Here is a 20,459-nt window from a genome sequence, read left to right as displayed (position 1 = left end):
CTGTAGTCACCTAGGCAAATTGGTGAGGCTTTTTACCAAACCTTGTCCAGGAAGTAGGGTGCAAGGTTTTTGGGAAGTATTTTGGGGGGAAAGACGTGTCCAAACAGCTCTTCCCCAGTAACCAGTATTTGTTTGGTGGTGGTAGCGGCCAATCCAAGGACAAAAGGGTGGAATATTTTGTACCTTGGGGAAGTTTTGACCTAAGCTGGTAAAGATAAGCTTAGGAGGTTTTTCATGCAGGTCCACATCTGTACCCTAGAGTTCAGAGTGGGGGAGGAACCTTGACAACATGTCATCCTGCGTTCTCTTCTTTATCCTCCTTATCTGGCTCAGGAGCTCTGCAAGTGTGGAGGTGGAGACCCTGAAGGCCGCAATGGCAGCAGCTGCAGATAAAACACCCAGAGGTACCATTGTCAGTCTATTCACTACGGAAAGTGAAACTTAAGACGCAGAACTCACTCCCCTAAAGTTTTAAGCACTACATTCTCACTTCTGCTTGGCATTGCTTGTGCACAGCATCAGTCCCAGCACCAGCCATGGTGAGCATGGCCTGCCAGAGGTTAGGGAAAATGAGGGAATTGCTTGGTTGCATGTGTGACGGGTTGAATTACAGAAACCCCCTGGGAGCTGCCACCTGATGTGCCAAGACTACTTCTGCCCCTGCTTTCTTGCCCAGTCAGCTTTGGGCTCCAGCACCCTGCCTGGTTTGAGCCAGACCCACTAGCCTGCTGCAAACCCAGACCCAGGTCTGAACCACGTCCCCTAACAGCTGTAGGCTTAATTGAAAGCAATTTAGGAAGTGTTCCTGCCTTTAACACTCAGATGCCCAACTCCCAATGGGGTCCAAACCCTAAATAAATCTGTTTTACCCTGTATAAAGCTTATACAGGGTAAACTCATAAACTGTTTGCCCTCTAACACTGACAGAGAGATATGCACAACTATTTTCTCTCCCCCGCCCCCAGGTATTAATACATACTCTGGGTTAAATAATAAGTAAAAAGTGATTTTATTAAATACAGAAAGTAGGATTTAAGAGGTTCCAAGTAGTAACAGAAAGAACAAAGTGAATTACCAAGCAAAATAAAATAAAACACGCAAGTCTAAGTCTAGTACAGTAATAAAAACTGAATACAAATTTAATCTCACCCTTAGAGATGTTTCAATAAGTTTCTTTCACAGACTGGACACCTTCCTAGTCTGGGCACAATCCTTTCCCCTGGTACAGCCCTTGTTCCAGCTCAGGTGGTAGCTAGGGGACTCCTCATGGCTCCCTCCCTTGTTCTGTTCCACCCCCTTGTATGGCTTTGGCACAAGGTGGGAATCTTTTGTCTCTCTGGGTCCCCCCCTAAATGGAAAAGCACCAGGTTTAAGATGGATTTCAGTACCAGGTCACATTTCCTGTGAGACCCCAAGCCTTTATTCCTCCCAGCCTGACTCACAGGAAGGCCTGCCTGCAAACAGAGCCATCCACAGTCAGTAGTCCTGGTTGATGGGAGCCATCAAGATTCCAAACCACCATTAATGGCCCACAATTTGCATAACTACAATAGGCCCTCAGAGTTATATTTCATATTTCTAGTTTCAGATACAAGAGTGATACATTTATACAAATAGGATGACCACACTCAGTAGATTATACGCTTTGTAATGATACCTTACAAGAGACCTTTTGCATGAAGCATATTTTAGTTACATTATATTCATACTCATGAGCATACTTTTATAAAAACATATAGAGTGCGTCACAGCATGAATCTTGTAGAATAGGATAATGTCATTGAATACTGGCACTGGTTTCTACAGGTGATTGTGATTCTAGCAGATATCTCACTCCTCTGGGTAACAGAGGCAGAGAGCATACAGCTGCTACTGGTGACTTGAAGCCGTTTGTGCCCGCATGCTTCTAGGCTGTGTATTTCAATGGTGCGTGTCGAATTATTGCTGACTGGTGTGGGAAAGTGTCCTACCACAGAAGACAAAATAAGACAGGCTTCCCTAAAAACCTTTGGCAGAAGATTGTAGAGTACCTCCATGAAAATTTGCCGGGATCTCTCAGGATGATTCCAGGGATATCCCTAAGTACATAAACAAACTGCTCCATGTGACCAAACCTGCCTAACTCTAGTGGGGAATGAAAAGCAGATAATTCTTTCTCTTGGTTGTATCACTACTTCTTCTAGCATAAGTAAATTAATGAAAAGTCGAAAGCTGTGTCCTGCTATTTTAAAGATGCCATCCCTGTAATGTACAATTCATCTACACACTTACCTTGACCTGCATTGAGCTTTCCTGTGCTAAACTGGCAGGAATGGCTGGACTGTGGTGGAGTCAAAATAGGTCCTGGCTTGCTGAACAGCTGGATCCCTCAGTCGCCTATCCCCTATCCCCCTTCCTCCTCCTCTTCCTCATCCCCATCCCCCTTCTCTTCCTCGCTGATCACAGCAGGGAACTGTGACTTGGGCTCCTTGGAGGTATCCTCAGTGATCTGGGGGTGATGGTGGTGGGATCTCTGCCAAGTATGGCATGCAGCTCATTGTAAAAGTGGCAGATCTGTGGCTTTGCACTGGATCTATTGTTGGCCTCTCTGGTATGCCTGCTGCTACTCCTTGGCTTTCACGCTATTGGCCCCATCATACTCCTTCTCCTGCATCTCTTAAGCAATCTGCTCACAGAAGTTGACATTACTATGGCTGGTACAGAGCTGTGCCTGCAAAGCCTCTTCTCCCTACAGGCCCAGGTGATCCAATATCTCTGTCTACTCAGGCATGTGTCTGGAGTGCAGAGCCAGCATGGTCAGCTGGGCAGTTGCACTCAACAATGGAGAGCTGCTAGGTGTGCTCGCCAAGGTGGGCAATCAGGAACAGGAATTTCAAAAATTCATGGGAGGGGGCGGCCTCCCAGTCTCCATGACCCTGGGCAGTGGAGTTCACACTTGTGTCCAGAGAGGTCAGTGTTGGGCATTATGGGACAGCTTCTGGAGGACTGTTAAGGTCAACATAGGTAACAGTGTCTACACTTGTGCTATGTCAACTTCCATTCATCGACCATGGCTCAACACTGCTACGTCGGCATAACGGGGCACTTAAATTAGTGGGCAACAAATTTAAGTGTAGACACATGCATGATTAGGTTGACGCAAAGGAGTTTACATCAACATAACTTTGTAGTGTAGACCATGCCTAAGGTTTTGTGGATTTCAATGTTGTCCCTGTGATTATCTATGTTCTGCGATGCTTAGGTCCCTTTGTGGATCTGGGCCCCAGTCACCTGCATGGACCTATTCTTTGGGGGAAGGGGATCATTTGAAGTAGCGTGTTTCACTGAAGACTGCCACTGTAATTTCTGGAAATACTGGTTGAAAAGCAAAGACAACACACTCCGTTAATGTCTTAGTTTCAGCCCCCTTCTTGGACTCACCCTAGTCTGTTTCCACAATTCAAGACTTAGTATGGGGAAAATAAGGTCAGTTATATTATATTCTGCCCATTTTAAACCCTTTTCAACCTGCCTAACCTGAACCAAAGCCCAATTTTAAGCAAATACGTTATTTTAAGTTTCTGGCAGCTATTCCCCCTCTCCTCCCAATTCCCCCTTTCCAGCTGCAGACTCCCCACCCAGATCCCAGCTTTCAGAGCTCATAATTCAAAAGAAAGAAGTAGGAATTGAGAATACTCTAGCAGCTGTCCTTCCCGTCTCAACTGCCTGCTTTCAGCTGCTCAGTCCTACACCAATCCCTGATCGCTAGCCTTGGTTCAATATAAAAGGAAACATTAAAATATCTTTTTAGCGTTCCTTGCACATCTTTGTCAACTTTCTCTCGCCCCATCTGTCCACTCCCATCTCTGCTTCCCCTTCTCAGCTGCACAGTCCCACCCCAATTAGCATGAGATTCCAAGTTTTACCGTGTTTGCTGGCAGATCCCCACTTCTCTCTTTTTATTTAAACTTTGAATACATGTCTGCACAGATGGTGTCAACAGGAGAACTTCAGCTTCTTCGACCATGGGATGGTGTTCCATGAGGAAAGTCTGCTGGGAAGAGATGGGTTCCACCTGACCAAGAAGGAGAAGAGGATCTTCGCGCACTGACTCATGAATCTAGTGAGGAGGGCTTTAAATTTTTTTTCACAACATCTTTAATGCCAAAATGGGAGAAGACAGAGGAGGTGAAGAAATGCCAGCTTCTGTACAGGCTCTATGGTGAAAACAGACAAGATATATATATATGCAAACACAGCAAAATATAAGGGTAATGAATTTCTCAGACAAATTGCCCACTAGAATAGCAAATCCTGAATCAAGTGGGGCAGGGGGGTTCCGGGGGGGGGGAGAGGCAACCACTCTGGCACACTTAAAAATTAGACATTTATCACCCACAGTAGATATGCTTACAATGGTACTTCTCATTCAAAATATAGAGAGTACTGCAAATGCCATATTCAAAGCATGCAGTATAATTATAGTTGTGTCGGTCCTAAGGATATGAGAGAAACAAGGTGGGTGAGGTAATATCTTTTATTGGACCAACTCCTGTTGCTGAGTGTGACAAGTTTTCGAGCTACATAGAGCTCTCTCTCACCAACAGAAGTTGGTCCAAAAAAAGAAATTACTTCATCCACCTTGTCTCTCTGATAGTCAAGTAAACACTGGTGAGGTTAACATCTCTCAGACAGGTGCCCACTTCAGATAATACTATTCAGACAACAGGAAAGCCACAGTACAAAATAAGGGAAATAAATGTGTAAGTTACCAGCTGGAATTGGTGGAAAACTATACCCCAGAGAAAACATTAAGAAGTCTGACTGGCTACTGTAATGTTTTGTATTTTGGGTTTTACTGAGTGGCACTTCGATATAAATGAAATTGAGATTCGTTTATTTTAAAAAATTCATCCTAAATGCCCTTCAGTGAAGAAAAGTAAGTAAATAAAAGGTTCACTGAAAGGGAAAGTCAGGGGCTTTGATGTCATGTGGATTGAAACTGAAGAAAAATGTTCACATGAACCCCTAAAGTGAATCTGTTAAGTTCTGAACAGCCCTTCTTACTGTTCAGTGAAATCTATCTTCAGCAACTACCCAAGGGATCATTGAAAACTGGGTTACTTAATAGAGATGTTCTTTAAAGGTTGAGCAAAAATGTACCAAAGCAACATGGCAATTTTCAACTGGTTGCTTAGGAGAAGTTCTAATGGAGGTGGCTGTTAGTTTAGGTTTCATGTGTTCAGTTTTCTGCATTTGTCTTTTTTGATATCGGAAACAAAAAGTTTACTCGATACATACACATGAAAAGTTCCATCTACTACTGCTGCTTATTGTTCCACCTGCAGTCACAATCCCCTGTGCGTAACATCACCGATTGCCTGCTGTGGAGACAATGCCAAATGCAAAGGATTATAACAGCAGATGGGAAATAGGCAGTAGAGGAAGGAAACACTTAAACAGAGATCCACTTTTCATTCTAAAATCTGCTTTAGTTAAATTACAAACAAATCTGAAGGAAGAAAATGAAAATATCTTTGAAGAGAGAGGTCTCTAAGCAAGATGAATGTCGTGGCTTAATCATAATTCTTGCGATAGGATGCAGAGGGATTAGCTGCATTACCTGGTCAATGTTAAAAGGACAAATTCAACCCTGGGCCTCAGGGACTGAGGGAAGGTGGCTTATGCCTTTCCAGTTATGGGATTGCACAAGCTATTTTAGTCCCCAGTGCAGGAGAGGGCAGGCCCAAGCAACACTCTTTACTGTCACAGTCCAGATGGAGCTTGCAGCAGTAGGAAACTTCTGCTATGCTTCCTCCACCCCCTGGATCAACCCAGAACGCCTGCCCCGCCCCCCCAATCCTTAGTTTGAAGTGGGGGGGTGCTGCTCCTATATAGGTGGTGCAGAGGCTTCCTAAACCTGGAGTATTCCCAGAGCAGGGCTTATACCTGCTCTCTGGAAACCTTTGTACCATCTTATCCTCCTTCACATCTAGCCTTGCTGCAGCCTGAAAAGGGTCACCTAGGTCACTGCTCAGTTGCAGTTTGTTCCATGGACCTCAAAGTTCATTCCCCACCTGCCTTTTAGAAACAATCATTATCTAATGTGTGTAGTTATTCATGCCACTCATCACCGTAGTATCTGAACACCGCACTTGGAACTGTACCTTCTTAGCCGCCCCTCTTCTCCCGAAAGGTTTTCGCTCATGTCCTGTTTGGCAGGATGCAGCCACTCCTCAACAGACACTGTCATCCACAGCAATCAACTTTCACTGCTGGGCACTCAACAATTGATGCTGTCTTTCCCTCCAGCTTCTGGCTGAGCTGCACTGAGAATCGAACCATCCACTACATGTGGCTTTTGACTCAGCTGACAGGTCAGCACTTCAGCATGCACAGAAAGGAGCTGGCATCCCAGAAGGTCTGCTCACTCTGGTGCACTATCTTCACACTGGTACCAGTGCAAGAGTGTGTAGTGGTTCATGGCTTTTGCTGAATTTCTGTACAACCTTGGGCAGGGCAAGGGTGCATTCTCGCCACAGCGAGCCATCGACTGAGTATTAGGACTTGCCGTCCCACATGTTGGAATCAAGGTTAATCAAGAAGTGTTCGCTGACCAAGACTATACTGACAATGCTGCCTTGCTTTTGAAGAAGCCAGAGAATACCAAAAGCTGTGATTCAAGACTAAAAAGTGATTATGGTGCAGCTGGAAACCTAGTTAACATGGTGCATATTCCGAGAGGAGGGAGTACTACAAATAATAGGCAGTGAAACAGATTAGACTTAGATCTGTTGTGATAACTGCATGTACAAGTTTCCCCCAATTGTAAAATCAGCTTTAAGAAGTGAGTGAATGTTCATAAACTATCACAATAATCTGTTCTATAAAATTGTTTAAAAAATGAGAGGAGACAAAAACAATTAATTTAAACAGAAAATGTTTTACTAATACTAGTCAAGAACTGTGTTAAAATTATGTCAGGTAAACAAAAGTAGAACCAAAAATCAGTAGCAAACGGTGTGTTGAAAAGTAGGCCTATTGGTGGACACCAAGAATAGACTATTCTGTCTAACATTCCCTTTGGACATGCTCAAAAGGAAACGACTTTGGGGGAAAAATTAGGAGAAGGAGGTCTGTCTGTTCACAACTGCTGCAGTAAGCGTTATCATGGCTGCCATCCCCCACCACCTCCTGGGACCCCAGCCCTCCTTCAGCCTAATCCTGAGAGATGCCATGACCAGACCAAGACAGAGAGAGGGACCCAGATGATATTGCCACATCCACTAGCTTTGGCTAAATCCTGAACACCACCTGCAATGTGAGACTTTGTCATCCCTCACCCACCCTTGAGTCCTTTTACTTCCCTGCCTTATTTCTTTTCTATCCCTCTCCTTTTGCCTTCTGTCTAAGAGTCTGGCCTAGCTAGTCAAGACTGCCTATTTTGCAACACTGCTGTAAGCCTATGACGAGACAGGCAGCTAATGCAGTGCCTTAAACAGCCTGATGCTGGTATGATCTTGCCATGTTTCTGAGTGGCTGATAAGAGAGTGTGCTGTGCTTGTGTTTTTCTAGTAGCGAGGTTGCAAGGGAAAGTCAGAAGCTAGAAACAGAAACTGCATTTGCTATCTTTGCTGTTCTTTTCTTTCCCCATTGTGCGTTTCTCTTGTTTTGATTTCTAGAAATGGGACTGGACTTTAACAACAGCCGCTCCAGCCCATCTCAACTAACTTCCTCCCCCACTCCAAAAAACCAAACAGTCATAATCATCTAAAAAACCCAAACCCTGTCAAGCAACAGCCTTTTCCTTCTAAAGACTCTCTCCTGCTAAAAATAAAATAAAAAATTGTTAAAATAAACACCATACTTTACATTTCAAATGCTTAAACTGTTTCCCCTTCTTTTCTGTATCTTCAATAATTGAAAATTCTTTTACCCATTTATGTGTTTCCCCTGGTACTAAGCAAGCTAAGGTATCTGTATTCAAAACCCCAAACTTTGTTTGAAGCTGTTGAGATATAACTGGGTTTTGTTAACACCTTTAATTCTTTGGGCCCATATGTTCCATCTAATTTAATACAAACAGACCCTGATGACCATTTTCACACAGTGCTGAAAGACAACATGGTAGGCTACTAATCTGATTGCTAGTAGAACTGGGTGGAAAATGGGTGTCTGGTTCCTCCCCTTCCAATGGAAGATTTTATTTTTTCCTTAGAAAACTATTTTTTTGTTTGCCAGCCAAACCCTCCTCCTCCCAACCCAAACATTTTCAAGGAAAGCAGACACGTTCCAGAACTATTTTCATTTAGCCAAACCTAGTTTTTTCTCCAAAAAAAAGTTTGTCAAAAGCATACTTACTAGGAAAAGCCACACAGGGAATTCTAGTCACCAGTTTAGGCCAATGAAACTGCTTTTTTATAATTCAGTTGAAGCCTTTTAGTTCTCCTGAGGTGCTCTTTCAGTGGTGTTCAGCCAGGCAATTGTAACAAAGAGAAAGCGAAGGGCAATAAAAAAATTAAAATATTGAGCTGAAACTGTTAAGTCTGAGGAAGTGTTCCAGCATCCTGCTGAGCTCTGCTTGGAAGGGCTTCTCAGACAGATAGAAGATGTTTAAATGACCTGTTTCAGAGTAGCAGCCGTGTTAGTCTGTATCTGTAAAAAGAACAGGAGCTATTACCAGCAGGAGACCGGGTTGGCGGGGGAAGGAGGGAGGAAACCTTTTGTAGTGATAATCAAGGTGGGCCATTTCCAGCACTTTACAAGAACAGTAGGAGGGGAAATAAACAAGTGGAAATAGTTTTACTTTGTGTAATGACACATCCACTCCCAGTCTTTATTCAAGCCTAATGTAATGGTGTCCAGTTTGCAAATTAATTCTAATTCAGCAATCTCTCATTGGAGTCTGTTTTTGAAGTTTTTTTGCTGAAGAATTTATTCTTTTACGTAGAGACTGTCCAGTTTGGTCAATGTACATGGCAGAGGGGCATTGCTGGCACATGATGGCTTCAATCTCTTTGGTCACTCGATTACAGACCTAAAAGTGGCAGTTCTTCAGCAAAAAAACTTCCAAAACAGACTCCAACGAGAAAATTGGAATTAATTTGCAAACTGGATACAGTTAACTTAGGCTTGAATAAAGACTGGGAGTGGATGTGTCATTACACAAAGTAAATCTATCTCCCCTTGTTTATTTCCCCTCCTGATGTTCTTGAAAAGTGCTGGAAATGGCCCACCTTGATTATCACTACAAAAGGTTTCTCCCGGCTCTCCTGCTGGTAATAGCTCATCTTAAGTGATCACTCTCCATACAGTGTGTATGGTAACACCCATTGTTTCATGTTCTCTGTGTATATAAAATCTCCCCACTATATTTTCCACTGTCTGCATCCAACGAAGTGAGCTGTAGCTCACAAAAGCTTATGCTCTAATAAATGTGTTAGTCTCTAAGGTGCCACAAGTACTCCTTTTCTTTTTAAATGACCTGTGCAATAGCATTCAGAGTGGGTGGACACTCAAGGCTTTGGTAGGGAGGTTGAGACCTCCTCAGGAGGCGATAGAAAGAACTTCCATGTTTTTATTCAATGAGAGAGAAAAGCCACACTCCCCCGCAAAAAAGATTCTATGATTCAGAAAAGGAAACCAATCTGATGATTAAATTTACTTCATTTTTCTGTTCACAGCACGTTAGAGTGGAACAAAAGCATAAGAGCCAGATCTTCATCTGGTGTAGAGGTGTAGTGTCACTGACCTCAAATAAGCTGTGCTGATTTAGAAGCAGCTCACTCAGTATGTGGCTGTAAAAACTCACAATAGGATTCTACATTACTTGGGAAACTCTGGCTTCTCATTGAAAAAGCATCCCAACTGTATAAAATTTAGAAAAAAATCCTGTCACTTTCAAGCATTTTCCCTTTTTGGGAGTGGAGAGCTGCACCCCATACATGGCAGTTCCCCTGTTTTTTGTATTTGCCTGGCTAGCTGGGGAAGAGTGTATTGAGGTTTAAGCTATGTCCTTTCTCCTCTTGTTGACTTCCCAGTGTCTGTCTTTTCTGTAGCTGTTGTCTGAGTCGGGCAAGTCAGCATGAGGTTACAGTAGCAGTACAACAGCATACCTGGAAATTGATTCAGGGCATCCTTGTGACCATGGGCACTCTTAAATGCACAGTAAACATGATTTTTTTAAGAGAAAGTTTACAGGAGGGAGCGTGATTCCTTCTGATTAGGTTTGGCTCTACACCAGATGGCAGATGTGGACAATAAGGGGACAACAACTGTGACCTGCCCTGGATGTACTATTTTAAATAGGTTAGAGGGATGCTGAGGCAATGTTATGTACAGATCTACTCCATTCCCCTTCTTTCTGCACATCTGCTTAATTTACTGCTGAAATACAGGCCAGAATTCTGTCATGTCAGGACTTTTCAGAAAGCATTACAGAGAGTTAAACCTCAGGGTTATTGTATGTAACACCCTGATAAGTAGGTGTTAATAGTTCCCAATCAGCTGCAAGAGAGTATTATACAGTTGCTTAGGCTATGGCTACACTACGTAGCTTTCCGCGACACGTCTGTGCTACTACGGCTGTGCCACTAAAAGGTGCGCCGTATGGCCACTGTTCGTTGGCAGGAGAGAGGTCTCTTGCCAACAAAGCACTGTTCACGCCAGCACTTGTCGTCAACAAAACTTTTGTCTTTCAGGGTGCGTGTGTGCTTTTTTAACACCTCTGAACGACAAAAGTTGGGTCTTCCCCTTGCTAGGGTAGACAAAGCCTGAGGCTATGTCTACACTATGCTTTCATCTTTAAAACTTTTGTTGCTCAGGGGTGTGAAAAAGATCCCCCTGAATGACAAATGTTTTGACGACGAAAAGCACCGGTGTGGACAGCGATTCGGCGGCAAGAGATGCTCTCCCACCAACGAAGCTACCGCCCCTCGTTGGGAGTGGTTTTATTTTGTTGTCAGGAGAGCACTCTCCTGGTGACAAAGAGTGGCTACGCTGCGTGCCTTAGAACAGTGTGGCTGCAGCAGCGCTGCCGTGCCATTGTAAGGCGCAGCCTTACTGCATACAGACATTGTAAAGACTGTTTGGAGTACTCAGAATAACTTAACTAAAAGCTGTTGGGTAGAGAGTCCACTCCCGTTCCTCATACAGACTCCTCTCTTCCCCTACCCACCTTTGTTTCTTTTACATATTTAAATGCTGCATTTCAGCATAACATTTATACTTCCATAGTTTAGGGCACACAAACACATTCCTCACTGATCTTATTTCAGAGGTGATTTCTAAGTCTTTCTAACATGACTGGGATATGTAGCATGTGTCACCGGGGTGCTCAGGAATGGCAGCATCTCAGTCTTTTCACAGATGTCAGGGGAAGTTGATAGCAATGAATATAGGTCAGAAGCTAGGAACTGTAGGAAGTTGACAAGGGAAGCAAAAAGGACACAAGGAAAACTCTAGGGCCAGTAGAGTTGAGGATGAGGAGTTCTTAAAAAGTATATTAGGAACAAAAAGAATCCTGACAATGGCATTGGTCCAATAGATAGGAATGGTAGAATTGTCAATAATAGTACAAAAAACCCAGAAGGCTTTAAATAAAAATTAGTTCTGTATTTGAGGAAAAACAGATGATGTATCACATTGTGATGATGGTGAAATACTTTCCATGCCAATAACAACAACTCAAGAGGATACAAAATAGAAGGTACTAAAGTTAGACATTCTGAATAAGCAGGATAACTTGCAACCAAGAGTTTTAAAAGCACTGGACAAGGAGCTCACCTGGGATTGGGAGACGTAGGTTCAAGTTCCTACTCCAAGTCAGGCAGAGCAGAGATTTAAACCAGAATGCCTTAACCACCAGGCTCTTGGCTATTCTTGGGTGGGTTTTGCTGTCCCCTCCCCCTCATTTTTTTTTTTTTTTTTTTGCAAAGAGAAAAAAAAAAACTTTTCAAAGGCCTTCATTTAATCCCAATGCAGAACAGGAAAAGTTTCCAAAAATCTCAAAAATGTTCATAGCATGGGAAAATGCTTTCCCATTCAGTTTGAGCCATGAGATATTGTATAACATATGAACTAGTCCACTATCAGTGCATCCTGGATCTGTTTGCTTTCCCATTTGCTGGGAGACAGATGAAGAAATGCTCTAAAAGGGAACCACTGAGCTGACCTTCACATTTTTCTCCAACTTTCAACTTTTCCCCCTCAGACAGCCTCATCTTTTAACAACAAATTTAACAATACAATAGATCAGGGGTTGGCAACCTTTCAGAAGCGGTGTGCCGAGTCTTCATTTATTCACTCTAATTTAAGGTTTCGCGTGCCGGTAATACATTTTAACGTTTTTAGAAGGTCTCTCTCTATAGATCTATATTACATAACTAAACTATTGTTGTATGTAAAGTAAACAAGGTTTTTAAAATGTTTCAGAAGGTTCATTTAAAATTAAATTAAAATGAAGATCTTATCAGTTTAGTGCAGTGGTTCTTAACCTGGGGTGCACACACCCCTGGGGGTGCAAGATACCCTTTCTGGGGGTGCGATACATGTGAGATTTTTTTAGAAGGTAAATCATCGAAAATACAAATTAAGCACAGGCACATAAGTACAACTACTTTGTTTCATCAAACCTATGTATTTATTAACATTATACATTTTTTAACGATTACTGTAATATACAAAGTTTTTAAGTTTTCAAGTTTTTAAGGTAATTGTAGTGTGATTTTTGCTAATGGCTGCAGAGCGCTGGGCCTAGGCCAGGAGCAGAGCCCTGGGCTGGCTGCCAGTACCCGAAGCTGGCAGGAGAGCTGAGCAGGGACAGAAGCCCAGACCCCAGCTGGCAGGGGGCCGGGCGGCTGGAATCCCAGACCAGCAGTGAGGTGAGCGGGACTGGCAGCTGGTATCCCAGGCCTGGGCCAGCAGCAGGCTGAGCGGGGCAGATGGCCAGGACCCCGGCTGGGAAGGGGCCAGCAGCAGGAACCCCAGACTGTCAGCGGCTGAGCTGGGTGGCGGACAGAACCGCAGACCGGCAGCGGCCCACCTGCTGCCGGTGTGGGGTTCCGCCAGCTCCTGCCCCACGCAGCCCGCTGCTGGCTGGGGGTTCCATTCACCCAGACCGGCAGTGGGCTGAGCGGGGCCGGTGGACAGAACCCCAGACCGGCAGCGGGCTGAGCGGCTCAGCCCGCTGCTGGTGTGGGATTCCGGCAGCCGGCTCCTGCCAGCCGGCCCCGCTCAGCCCGCTGCTGGCCTGGGGTTCCATTCACCCAGACCGGCAGTGGGCTGAGCGGGGCCGGTGGCCGGGACCCTGGCTGGCAGCAGTGTGCCAGTAAAAATCGGCTCATGTGCCACATTTGGCATGCATGCCGCAGGTTGCCGACCCCTGCAATAGGTACTATTACTCTAGTATCCACTATGTCCCATTTTGCTAAGCACTGTACAAAACAGAGACAAAGGGCCTAAAAGAGCTTGCAACTGAAGTATACAAAACAGACAGACACCAAAAGGAGAAAGTGTGATTTTTCTTGGGTCACACAGCAGAAGAACTGGGAATAGGACAAAGGTCTCCTGATTCCATCCAGCACCCTACCCACTGGTCTGTGCTGACAGTCATGATAGTATAGGGTAGTTGTCTTAATCAAGTTCTGCTATTGAACTGTTAACATTAAGCAAAACAGTAATTAAAATTCATTCAGACAATGCAAAGAACTAGAAGAAACTGAAGTCTGGGATTTACCCACCACTTTTCTAGTTCCATTGATTCATTAGAGAACAATTTTAACCTCTGAAACTAAAATAGATGTACCACACTGGAACTAGTTCGGCTCAAAAACACATTTAATTTTGACATATTATTTATTAAAAGTGTGAAGGGTGGGTGGTATTTATGTGTTGGGTTGCAAACAGACATTTGCTGTATTACCACAACAGCTCCCTGTGCTGTGCTAGAATCTCTATTAGAAAGATGACAAATGAAAGGGCTGAGATGCTGACATTTACAGAAGCAGATATGCAGAGACTTTTCTGTTTGACTTGTACACACTATAACCTTTGGAATATGGTGTTTCTGAAAAAGAAAGAAGCAAAGTTGCAGGTGCATTACAAAGCTAAGTCTGACAGGATAACAAGATTAACAATAAGAATATAAACAGACTACTCTAAAACTATGCAAAATTAGGATTTCTGTAGGATGGAATGGTGATTCATTCTAGACCAGTGGTGGGCAACCTGCGGCCTACGGGCCACATGCGGCCCATCAGGGTAATCTGCTGGCGGGCCGCCAGACCGTTTGTTTACATTTGCTCCCAGTGGCTGCGGTTCGCTGTTTCTGACTTCGTTTTGGTGGCCTGCCAGCGGATTACCCTGATGGGCCCCACTGTTCTAGACTGTTGCGCTTTGAATCTTCTCTGGGTGCCCAACTTGAGAGCGCTGGGGTCTGATTTTCACATGTGCTGAAAACTACAGCTGGGCAAATACCTGATTTTTCAGTTCACTGGCAGTTTTGAACTGGGTCAAACTAAAGTTTTTTGGGGTTGTCAGTGAACCAAAAGAATCAGCAAAATTTCATTTTGAGTTCAACAAAATATTTAATTGAGGGTGTTTTTAAGGAAAGCAAAGGAAATGAAGAACTATATTCAAAAACACACAGCTGGAGAAGCGGGGGAGTTGTGGTGCTTCTCCCCATCCACTAACTTTTACCTAGTGTTTAGGGCACTCACTTGGGTTGTGGGAGACTCAGTTCAAATCCCCGCTCTGGAATGGGGACTTGAACCCAATTCTCTTATATAAGCAAGTGTGTGTTGAATGGGAGAGACTGAAAAATTTCAATAGTCTCTGGGCCAGGGAGATTTGATAGCCTGCAGGTTAGAGCACTCGCTTGAGGATTGGTGGGGGAGAGGAGGTAACACCTGGGTTCCTGTTCTACTTACTATTTATTCATTCAAAGTGGAACAGCTTTAACAGGAGAGAATGAGAAAGACCCACTTCAGAATATGCTTACAGTCTGGAGGTTAGTCTGGGGCAGGTGGAGGCCTGGATTCAAGTTCCTGCTCCAGAGCAGGGATTGGAACCAGCGTCTCCTGTGGGTATCTTAACCGCAGGGCTAAATGCTATAAGCACCTTAGATATTTTAGTCCCTAAATCCTCTTGTGAATGTAGCCTGACAAGTCAAAACAAGACATTTTACTAATGTCAAAGTGACCTGGTTTGATATTTCCAAAATACTGTATTTTTGTTCTGATCTAAATTGTTTGCTAAAGTTAACATGACTTCACTAAGTGTTTCAGTCCACCCAGATCAGCCAAAAAATGTCACCCAGCTCTACTGAATGCTCAGTTGCAACTGAAGTTAGTGGGAGTTGCAGATGCTCAGTACTTCTGAAAAATTCAGGCCCTAAGCATCACAGATTGGGTACTCAAACAGAGAGGCACTCACTTTAGAGGGCACTTTTGTAGATTTTGGCCTTAATCTCAGTGGAGATTATAAAACACTGCTATCTCTCACATAGGAGTTGTAAAAATAAACTCATGAATGTTTGTGAGACACTCTCTGATACTCTGGTAACAAGCACCATAAAGAAGCGCATGAGGAAATTGATAATTCCATATTCAGCACAGGGTTTGTATGGCACGCAGTAAACAAGACAAGACCACACACTGAATGATGAGAATAAAAAATGAATAATAATAGCTGTCTCAGTCACTAATCACCATCCCTTCAGAATGCAGAATGAAGCTGGGATCCTGAGGGATCGTATGCCATTGTGTAATTAGATGCTACAGTTGGGATTTTCTAAAACAACTAAGTGACTTGTGGCTTTGAAAATCCCTCTCTGTATCACAGTGCATACATACAGGGGGCAAAATTAAGGTTGCATGGGCAATCTCAATTCTGGCATTTCCTAACTTCTAAGTTCTTGTCTTTGCAATTGTAATAACATTTTAAAAATAGGTTTTTGTCTAATAATAATAAGACCGGCACAAAAAATTCATAAAGGAAAATAGGCCCCTTAAATTCAAGTCTATTATCCAAAACTCTTTCAAAAGTAATGCAAAACTGTCTGATGCAGGCATTTACAAGTTGTTAATATACATATTAGCATCTTCTTCATATGTGTCTGGAAGGATTACCATGTTGGTGTAGCTGTTATAATCTTCAGGTGACCTGAAGCAGAGCGCTGTGTAGCTTGAAAGCTTATCTCTTTCACAAACAGAAGTTGGCCCAATAAAAGATATCACCTCACCCACCTTCTCTCTCTAGGAAGGATTCACAGATCATAGAATCATAGAATATCAGGGTTGGAAGGAACCTCAGGAGGTCATCTAGTCCAACCCCCTGCTCAAAGCAGGACCGATCCCCAATTAAATCATCCCAGCCAGGGCTTTGTCAAGCCTGACCTTAAAAACTTCTAAGGAAGGAGATTCCACCACCTCCTTAGGTAACGCATTCCAGTGTTTCACCACCCTCCTAGTGAAAAAGTTTTTCCTAATATCCAACCTAAATCTCCCCCACTGCAACTTGAGACCATTACTCCTTGTTCTGTCATCCGCTACCACTGAGAACAGTCTACAGCCATCCTCTTTGGAACCCCCTTTCAGGTAGTTGAAAGCAGCTATCAAATCCCCCCTCATTCTTCTCTTCCATAGACTAAACATCCCCAGTTCCCTCAGCCTCTCCTCATAACTCATGTGTTCCAGTGGTGATTAGAGCAGTGGTGGGCAACCTGCGGCCTGTGGGCTGCACGCGGCTCATCAGGGTAATCTGCTGGCAGGCCGTGAGACAGTTTGTTTACATTGACCGTCCACAGGCATAGCCGCCCGTAGCTCCCAGTGGCCATGGTTTGCCATTCCCAGCCAATGGGAGCTGCGGGAAGCAGTGACCAGCACATCCCTGTGTCCCGCGCCGCTTCCCACAGCTCCTATTGGACGGGAAAGGTGAACCACCGCCACAGGGAGCTGCACACGGCTGTGCCCGGGGATGGTCAATGTAAACAAACTGTCTCACGGCCCGCCAGAGGATTACCCTGACAGGCTATAGGTTGCCCACCACTGGATTAGAGGCATTAGAAAGATTTATCAAGGCATTTATGTTTGATTCAAACTTCTACTACATTTAGAGCACTGCACATTAAGGTGCTTGATTATTTTTATATTCAAAAGACAATACACAAAGCCAGAAATATTAGAGCTTCACACAAATTTATAGAAAACCAGAAAATGACAATAATAAATCTTCAAGTCACTACCTGAAGGCACTAAATAAAGAGATCCATAGGGTTGTTAATGATAGAACAGAATGGAAGACTGAGCAAAACCTGCTGAGATTCAGAGGAGAGGGAAACAGAGAAGTGGGTCTGAGTAGCAAAAATTTAAGCACATTTCATGTTGTTATAGAAACGAACCAAGAGACAAAGAGCCTGACTCTATGCTGCTTTGTGTAACACCTTAAAGCAATATATCTCTGAGTTTTGTACTCCGCTGAGCATTGTAGAATTTGAGTGCCTTTTACACTGAAAGAACACAACAGCATATAAGAAAAGGAGTACTTAGAGACTAACCAATTTATCTGAGCATAAGCTTTCGTGAGCTACAGATCACTTCATCGGATGCATGCAGTGGAAAATACAGTGGGGAGATTTTATATACACAGAGAACATGAAACAATGGGTGTTACCATACACACTGTAAAGAGAGTGATCAGGTAAGGTGAGCTATTACCAGCAGGAGAGGAAAAAAAACCTTTTGTAGTGATAATCAAGGTGGGCCATTTCCAGCAGTTGACAAGAACGTGTGAGGAACAGTAGAGGGCAGGGGGGATAAACACGAGAAAATAGTTTTACTTTGTGTAATGACACATCCACTCCCAGTCTTTATTCAAGCCTAAGTTAATGGTGTCCAGTTTGCAAATTAATTCCAATTCAGCAATCTCTCGTTGGAGTCTGTTTTTGAAGTTTTTTTGTTGAAGAATTGCGACTTTTAGGTCTGTAATTGAGTGACCAAAGAGATTGACATGTTCTCCGACTGGTTTTTGAATGGTATAATTCTTGATGTCTGATTTGAGTCCACTTATTCTTTTACGCAGAGACTGTCCGGTTTGGCCAATGTACACGGCAGAGAGGCATTGCTGGCACATATCACATTGGTAGATGTGCAGGTGAACGAGCCTCTGATAGTGTGGCTGATGTGATTAGGCCCTATGTCCCCTGAATAGATATGTGGACACAGTTGGCAATGGGCTTTGTTGCAAGGATAGGTTCCTGGGTTAGTGGTTCTGTTGTGTGGTGTGTGGTTGCTGGTGAGTATTTGCTTCAGTTTCGGGGGGCTGTCTGTAAGCAAGGACTGGCCTGTCTCCCAAGATCTGTGAGAGTGATGGGTCGTCCTTCAGGGTAGGTTGTAGATCCTTGATGATGCGTTGGAGAGGTTTTAGTTGGGGGCTGAAGGTGACGGCTAGTGGCGTTCTGTTATTTTCTTTGTTGGGCCTGTCCTGTAGTAGGTAACTTCTGCGTACTCTTCTGGCTCTGTCAATCTGTTTCTTCACTTCAGCAGGTGGGTATTGTAGTTGTAAGAATGCTTGATAGAGATCTTGTAGGTGTTTGTCTCTGTCTGAGGGGTTGGAGCAAATGCGGTTGTATCGTAGAGCTTGGCTGTAGACAGTGGATCGTGTAATGTGGTCTGGATGAAAGCTGCAGGCATGTAGGTAAGTATAGCGGTCAGTAGGTTTTCAGTATAGGGTGGTGTTTATGTGACCATCGCTTATTAGCACTGTAGTGTCCAGGAAGTTGATTTCTTGTGTGGACTGGTCCAGGCTGAGGTTGATGGTGGGATGGAAAGTGTTGAAATCATGGTGGAATTCCTCAAGGGCTTCTTTTCCATGGGTCCAGATGATGAAGATGTCATCAGTGTGGCGCAAGTAGAGTCGGGGCATTAGGGGACAAGAGCGGAGGAAGCGTTGTTCTAAGTCAGCCATAAAAATGTTGGCATACTGTGGGGCCATGCGGGTACCCATAGCAGTGCCACTGATTGGAAGGTATACATTGTCCCCAAATGTGAAATAGTTATGGGTGAGTACAAAGTCACAAAGTTCAGCCACCAGGTTTGCCATGACATTATCGGAGATACTGTTCCTGACAGCTTGTAGTCCATCTTTGTGTGGAATGTTGGTGTAGAGGGCTTCTACATCCATAGTGGCTAGGATGATGGAAGCTGCAAAAATCTGCGTAAAAGGATAGAATTTTATATTTTTCATCCCTCTGACTCTTTAAAGTTGGAAACTGCTCCCAGGTCAGCACAGCTCTGGAAGTCAGGAAGTCTTTGCTGCAGGAGGCAGAGTTCTCTGTAACACTTCCATAGTAAGATGCCTCTTTAATTTGCAAATGTACTTCTAAAGCACACACTATTAGACACCTGTGAGTGTGGGGCTTGATTAAAGAATTATGGGGCCTTCTGCATGATGGAAGTTGGGGCACCTCTCACCTTCCTTAAACTAGACAGCACTTGTGATATACAGTCTGTAAATGAAAACATCTTTATTATAACAGAGAAGACTTTAAAAATAACATGAATATACTAATATTAATAGATCTAGAATATTTAATTTAAATATACCCGTCAATTTGATTTAAAAAGAAATCAAATACCCAATGTCTCTCTTTTTGCTCTAGGAAAGGTTTGCTAAGTAGGCTAATTATTTGGATATATTTGTGAAAGGTGACTTAGAAATGAACTTGACCTTGTCCATCTATACTTGCTTGAAAACAAATAAATCAGCAAAGAAAAAAAAGACATCAGTGCTTTAGATATGAGAGCCTCCTGAGCCAGAGGTGCATTGCTCGCTTTTGAAAAACAAGCAGGGCTAAGAAAGGAAGTTTACCAGCTCCTAAGGAAATGGGGCACTGAGTCTGAGCTGGCTCTGGGAACGAGTTTGATCTGAATCAATACGAATAAGAACTGGACTCTGAGACACTGATTGTGAAGTTGGGCTTCAGCAACCAAGACATCAGGAAAAAGGGATTCCCCCGCCCTGGGTCAGCTGATGATAGCCAGCTCTGAGGACCCCCAGGAGGACACCATGGTGGCTCATGTGACCAATACAGCAAGGAGGTAGAATGAACCAAAAGAAAAGCTGAACTCTGAAAAGAAACACAAGAAACCAGACCCCTCCCAGAAGCCCCTCTACTTTTACATGGCTCTGATTGCTGAGGCTGGGTAGGATGTCAAACCTGAGCAAGTGCTGCAACCCTGCGCACCAGGTCATAATGGCACTCACTGAAGTTTGGCCTGCCTGCCCCGCTACCAAGAGGCATGACGTGGGGGTGGTAGCCCTAAACCTGGTCAGGGCCCAAATAGGGTTGCCACCTCAGAGAGACAGAGAAGATGGCCACTGCCCCCTCCCACATCAGCCTGACCCTCCTCTTCCCCTTCCAGGCATTCACCGCCCCACCAGGCTCCTCTTCCATGCCCAGGTCACCCCCTCATCAGCCTGAC

This window comes from Natator depressus, chromosome 5 (assembly GCF_965152275.1).
Source record: "Natator depressus isolate rNatDep1 chromosome 5, rNatDep2.hap1, whole genome shotgun sequence".
Taxonomy (NCBI): Eukaryota; Metazoa; Chordata; order Testudines; family Cheloniidae; genus Natator; species Natator depressus.
Note: the sequence above shows the minus strand (reverse complement) of the source record.